Source organism: Priapulus caudatus, unplaced genomic scaffold (genome assembly GCF_000485595.1).
Source record: "Priapulus caudatus unplaced genomic scaffold, Priapulus_caudatus-5.0.1 Scaffold2494, whole genome shotgun sequence".
Taxonomy (NCBI): domain Eukaryota; kingdom Metazoa; phylum Priapulida; class Priapulimorpha; order Priapulimorphida; family Priapulidae; genus Priapulus; species Priapulus caudatus.
In genome coordinates, this window is record NW_014579555.1 from 53088 (window position 1) to 60108 (window position 7021).

Consider the following 7021-nt stretch of genomic DNA (forward strand, 5'->3'; position numbering starts at 1 on the left):
CGTGGGAAGGCGACAAAAGAGGCGCTGTGTCAACCAGTATTGCGTGACACATTGGTCGTCGGGCTGGGCCTTCTCGACCCGTAAGCACGGTTCTAGGTGCATCCCATGCCGAGAATGGGTATGCGGGTAGAAGATTACTCACATGAACGTCGCGAGTACGTGTTTGGCCTTGCGCCTTAATACGAAGTTGCAGTGGAGAAAGTTTCTCGACCACGGTATAGTAAGGCTGCCACTGTGAAGCAAATTTCGGCGTCTGGTTAGCCGACAACGTGGGGTTATAAAAATAGATGGGGTCTCCTATGTCAAAGGATTGAACTTTCGCGCACCTGTCATAAAGGCGTTTATTACGTGCACGTGCCACCTTAGTGTTACGCTGCATCGCGACAAGCTGCATTGCTACATCGGTGCAAGCGTTCAGTAGCGTGAGTTATTGGATCGTCTGTGTACCACAATTGTCGGGGCTGCAGTAGCGTGTCGAGTGGTAGCTCTGCGTGTCTACCATACGTCAAGAAGAAGGGGGTGAATTGTGATGACTCATTGATGGATGTACGATACGCAAATAAGACGGAGTTGATCTTTGTATCCCAGTCTGTATGATCGCGATTGATATAGCACGCGAGCATGTTAGCAAGCGTGCGGTGAAAGCGTTTGCATTGTCCGTTCGACTCAAGGTGGTAGGGAGAGGCTTTGATGTGGGTGATTCCGAGCGATATCGTCAATCGTGTCATGAGCTCGTTAATTAATTCGCCTCCATTATCAGTTAAGATGGATTGAGGGCACAAGTGACAAGGGATGAAATTGTCGACAATAATGCATGCTACGGTAGCAGCGCTTTTATTGGACATGGGAAATGCTTTGAGCCATGAGGTGTAAAGATCCAGAAACGTAAGCATGTAACGATTTCCTAAGTTTGAGCAGGGGTGCGGTCCCGTAACATCGATGGCGACCACATCTCCCTAGTGTCTGGGTGCCGGAGCATGGTGTAGGGGGGCACGGTCTCGCTGTAGTTTTTGGTAGTTACACACAACGCAGGATTTAATGCAGTAGTAAGCGTCGGCGAACATGCGGGGCCAGAAATATCGCTGGGAGAGTTTACTGAAACCCAGATGGCCACCATACGCATGATCGTGAAACAAAGGGATCACAGCAGGTACGAGAATGCGGGGGATGACTAATTGGGGCGCAGCGTCAGAATCCTGCGCATGAGACGGCACATGAAAGAGCAAGTCGTCGACAAGAAGATAGCTTTCAACGAGCTTAGCTTCGTGTATGGAACTTTTGTCTGGGTTGGAGAGTGTGCATATAATCTGGCAAAGTAGTGCGTCTGCCTGCTGCAAGGCAGCGAGCTCAGCGTCAGTAGCAGGGATGGTTAGAGGGGGTGTCAAGGTAGGATGTGGTTGTGCGTTAGGGTGGGGAGGGTCGTGATGAAGCGGGACCTACTCGGCGTGAGGGTTGTGAGGCCTCAGCGTCAGGCGTAGGCAGTACCACTTGGTGTATGGGTTGTGAGTCCATATCGCCTAGCGGTAATGAGGTGGTGGGGATGATTGATCAGTCATGCGGTGACATGGGCGTAGACGCCTCGAGAGGCAAATGAGAAAGCGCGTCTGCTTGGACATTTGTCTTACCCAACGTGTACTCCAGTCGGCATAAGGAAAAACCTGAGACGTAGAGGGTCCACCGCTGGAGTTTAGCGTTTCGCAGGGCCTTAGCTTCTAACAGATATTTAAGTGGTTTTTGATCACTAAGGATTACAAAATCGGCACCGACGAGGTAATGTCGAAACTTGGGTAATGCGTATACCAGCGCAATACATACGCGTTCTATCGTAGGTCAGCGTTGTTCTGTCTCAGACAACCGTTTGCTGAGATAATACACTGGGTGCTCTCGCTCTCGCTCATCCATTTGCGTGAGAACTGCTCTGACTGGAGCGTCGCAATAGAGGCGGTACGGTCGACTTCCATGTGGCAATGCCAAAATGGGTGCCTCAGTGCGGCACTTACAAACAGACTGAAACGCAGTCTGTGCCTCGTGTGACCACACAAAGAGTTTGTCCTTGTGGGTAAGGATCGTCAATGGGTGGGCAATATTGGCATAGCCCTTTATAAACTCACGATAGTAGTTGGTAAAACCCAAGAATTGGCGAACAGCCGTTGGCGTGGTTGGGGCCCAATTTTGCACCGCAGAGATCTTCTCTGGGTCGGGTCGCACGCAACTCGGGGTTATCACGTAACCCAGGTAGTTAATAAACTGCTGCAAAAACGTACACTTACTTTGTCGCATCTTGAGGTTAGCTGCTTCAAATCTGGCAAAAACCTTCGCTAAGTCGGACATGTGGGTGTCGAATTTCGGGGAATAAATACAGACATCGTCGATATAAGCTAGTGCACATTTGTGATGGAGTCCTTGCAGGCCGTAATCGAGGACACGCTGAAAATTGGAGATTGCGTTTTTTGGTCTATAAGGTGTTCTTAAATATTCATAACTTCCAGAGGGCGTTACAAAGCAACTCTTCGGAACGTCTTTCTCCGCTAATGGGATTTGATGGTAGCCACTTTTGAGGTCAAGGGTAGTGAATATTGTAGCTTGTCCTATGGTTTGTAAGACATCCTCGATGACTGGTAATGGGTAGGTGTCCCCTACTGTAACTGAGTATAAACGTCGATAATCGCAACACATTCGATACTCGCCAGTTTTTTTCTTGGCCAAAAGTACGCCGGACGACCAAGGTGACATGGAGGGGCGTATGATCCCATTGTCTAAGAGTTTGTCAACCTGTTGCTGAATAATGATTTGCTGCTCCGGGGACATACGATAGGGTCGTGTTTTGAATGGTTTGGCATCCCCGGTATAAATCTGAAATTCGCAGAGGTGTGTACACCCCAATTGTGCGTCTGTTTTGCGCAAATGAACTGTCGTAATGGCGTAAAAATTTGAGAAGCATTGCTCGCTGGCAAGAATCCTTAACGTGGTCTACCAGTGAATTGTAATTGAAGGGCGGGGTTGCATTATCGTGTGGTGACACCTTGAACTCGTTAGGCGCGGACGTAATAACCTGGATATGGGGAGGGGTGGTGGTTTCAGCTATGGCGACAACGGCATTATGGGGTAATGATATCGCGCGGTCTAACCTATTTTCTAGCCAGCAGAGAATTGTGTGCTGCGCTGTGACTTCGACCAGAAACGGTAATAAGATTAGGTGGGGGTTACTACGAAACATTTTAAAAGCTAGTGATCTTTCAACGAAGAGGAGCGTACCCTGGAGAAAATGGCGGGGAACGCGACAAGAACACTGTTGGCCCGAATGGGGGGGGGCAAGACGATGGAACGGTCAATGAAAGCGAGTTGAGGGATGGGGAGGCATCGTTTACCTTGACGAAGTTTTAAAGTAACTACACTATTACCTAGTGCGAGCACTCCACGGTCGAAATCGATGTTTACTCGGTTAGCCAATAAAAAGTCAGTTCCGATTATGAACTTCTGCCTTAAGTCATAAACTACGTAGCAGGTATGGAGGGTGGTTACTCGTCCCAGTAAAATGCACAAAGTGGCGGTGCCTACAAGGTGGAGCCTGTCGCCTGTGACAGAAAGAAGCATGGCGTCTGATGAGCAGACGGCGTTGAAACTAGCAGCCGCCCGTATGTGCGGGGATAAGTGGAGCCATGCAGCAAAATCGATAAGCGTACAATTGCTACCAGTATCAATCAGGGCCGTAAGTAAAAGTGAGCGCAGAAGCACATCGGCGCAGAAGTAGCGGTAATCGGTGATCCGCGTGCAGCAGATGCGTTGCGGGGGTACGGCGGTGCGATTGCATCGCGAAGGCACTGCCGAAAATCCTCTAATCGGTTACGGAGGGGGCAGTCACGCGCATAGTGACCTGGTTGGCCGCATGCATAACAACGATTATCGCGTTGAATGCCGGCAGCCGCGGCGGCTGGAGTTTGAAATGCGTCGCGCTGGCGCGAAACCGCTGGCAAGTAAGTGTGATTACGAACAGGTGGTGTCCTGTCCTGTCCTGTGATGGGGGTCGCCATGGGCGCAATCGTGGCGGGCCGTCATGGGGTGCGAGCACTTGTGAACGTTGTAGGCGTGGGGGTTGTCGTGTTATGTCTCGAGGTGACTGATTCGTCAAGGTCGACGGGGCCTGTGGCATGGCCTGTGTAATGAACGTACGCAGGCTGCGCACCTCTCTAATCATCTAATGAGATCAGATGGGGTAGGGCGTTGTATGGTAGTGACGTCTATCGGTTCGGTCATGTCATAAGAGTCAGTACAGACGTCGCTGCGGTTGTGTCGTCGTGCCACCAGAGACGACTCGAGGACATGTTCGTCGGCCGCAAGGTCGATGGCGTCGGTTAGTGTAGCAGGGTTGCGGTGAAGCAACAGTCTCGGTGTGTGAACTGATTGAAGCCCGTCGAGAAAAATGTCAACGAGGCGCCCCTGCGTTTCAGCCGTTGAAATTCGATCGGCCGGTATCGCTCGCAATGCGAGAGTAAACAGTCTGTTGCCATAGGGACGAATATGTTTGCCACGATACTGCTGGAAATTCTTGAGTGCATTCTGAGCGTCTACTTCGCGCAGCGGGTCGTGGAAACGTTTAGTTAATTGTTCAGTAAGCTGTTCCCATGTCATAGTAGGCCGCTCGGTAAGGAGGCAGCAGCAAAATTCAGCGACATGGCCTCCGAGCGTAGATAGGCCGAATACGCGCAACGACGTAGCATCGAGACCTAATTCCAAATGTCTCCAATTCAAACTACTAAGCCAGTCGTCGAAAGTCATTGATAACGGCTCGTTATCGCAAGTGTAACGCGGAACGGAAGTGCGAGCTTCCGCGACACGTAGCCCGTGTTGAAACAAAGCAGCGGCAGCTTCAACGGTGGGGTGCAATGATTCGCTGAATAAATGTGCGATGTCTGCAATTTCATACTGGCGTGGGTGTGGCGGCTTCATGATGAACTGGGTTGAACGTCGAACGTGGTTAAGGAATACGGGTAGATTATTCGAGCAACAATGACATCAATTACGAGAAGGATGAGCGGTCTTGGTATGTGCGAATGCGTGCGATGAACTAATGCACGTAGCGCGGAGACCGCAACACTCGCCCAAAACGCGCATAAGTGAGTAATCGACGACAGTAATTAATTACAAGCTGTAACACGGTAACTAGTAGCTCTAACACGGCAATTAATAACTTAGTCGTAATGGAACTTAAATGTAAACCGGCAAAAGTTTAGTTTCACTTACCTAGCCGACTATACGGCGCTGATATAGGATCGTCAGTCTGGAGCGGTAGACAGGTTAGTGACGGCAGAGTAATGGTATAGGAAGCACCTTGGAAGTGGCTGCAACCAGGAACTTTAGCGACACTCGCGGTACCAAATATGTATTGCCGTCTTTAACAGCTTACAAATAGTATGTGTATGTTACGATGTTAAGTCAAAGCTATAAACAAGAGAAAGCCGGTTGTTACCATGATTTGCAGTTTACTGATGGTTTGAGTACGATTACAGCTGCTGTCGCGGTCGTGTCTGTGCGTGCCTGGTTGAGGAGCGATTTCTCGATTTTCCCCGGCTCTCGGCTTATATAGTCCGGCACGACCGCGAACCACGCATGCGTCACGCATGCGTTGTTTACACCACCGCGACATTCGCAGTAGACATTATTTTATTACAGAGAAAAACGCGGACTTCCCAGCTAATTCGATTACGTAGACACGAACAAGACTAGCTAATTCAGTTACATCGACACAGGCCCTCTTACACGAGGATCACGAACTAGCTAGTTCAATTAAATTGACACGAACAAGACTAGTTAATTCAATTACATCGACACATGCACTCTTGCACGAGGATCACGTACTAGCTAGTTCAATTATATCGACACGTACAAGACTAGTTAATTCAATTACATCGACACGTGCACTCTTGCACGAGGATCACGTACTAGCTAGTTCAATTATATCGACACGAACAAGACTAGTTAATTCAATTACATCGACACATGCACTCTTGCACGAGGATCACGTACTAGCTAGTTCAATTATATTGACACGAACATGACTAGTTAATTCAGTTACATCGACACGGGCTTTTGTCAGAGAAAGACGCGGAAACCTTAGCTAATTCAATTACATAGACACGGGCACTGTTTGCACGACTCCCGTAGGGAGTCGCGGCACGTGCCGACCTAGTTGAGCCGGAAACTGTAAGTTGATTACTGTTAGAACGTCGACACATAGCATCGACACAGTACCCTTAGTAATTGAATTACTCCCACGTCGTAGCGCCGGTGGGATTTCTTTATACACAGCTATAGACACAGATATCGGCTATAGTTATAGCTATACATAGATGCTGCTTTTACACTACTACATTTCTCCCACCACTAAACCGATGTACATCTCTGTGGACATCGAAACGCCAGCCTCCCGGCTGGCCTTACGTGTCATTGTAAATTTTAAAATTCATGGCACTTTTGATTTTACACACAATAAATCAACATCTAATAATGACTATATAAAGTTGGACTACTGGTGTGGGGCTGTAGCCCACACCGTACATTACTACTGTTACTTGGTGTCTTTTAGCGGTCGCCTTCCTCCTCATCTCCGTTGTGGGAGGGTGGCAGTTCTGAGATTGCGGTCATTAGGGCCGTCAGGGCCAGATTGTGTGCGATCTGGCGGATGTGGTCCGGGTTGAAGGTGGTGTTCTTGGGGTCGTCCCCTTCGTTGACCTGGAATTCGTAAGTGATTGGGTCGTCGGCAGTGCCTGACCCAACGAAGGAGCCGATGTAGTGCTGCTCCTCCAGGAACCAGCATGGGCGATCGCAATCCTGATCGCCATTCGACGAGTTTGCGGGCGGATGCCCACCCGAGGGGCCGTGGGTGGAGTCTGGCTCCGCATACTGCTGGCGTGGCATTGCCGTGCCAATGAACTGAGCGTGCGGCAGGGCAGTGAGCGCACTTTCTCCCTGCCCTGCAACGCAGGCTTCGCAGGCACAGAGGTTGCCGGCGTAGGCGGCACTG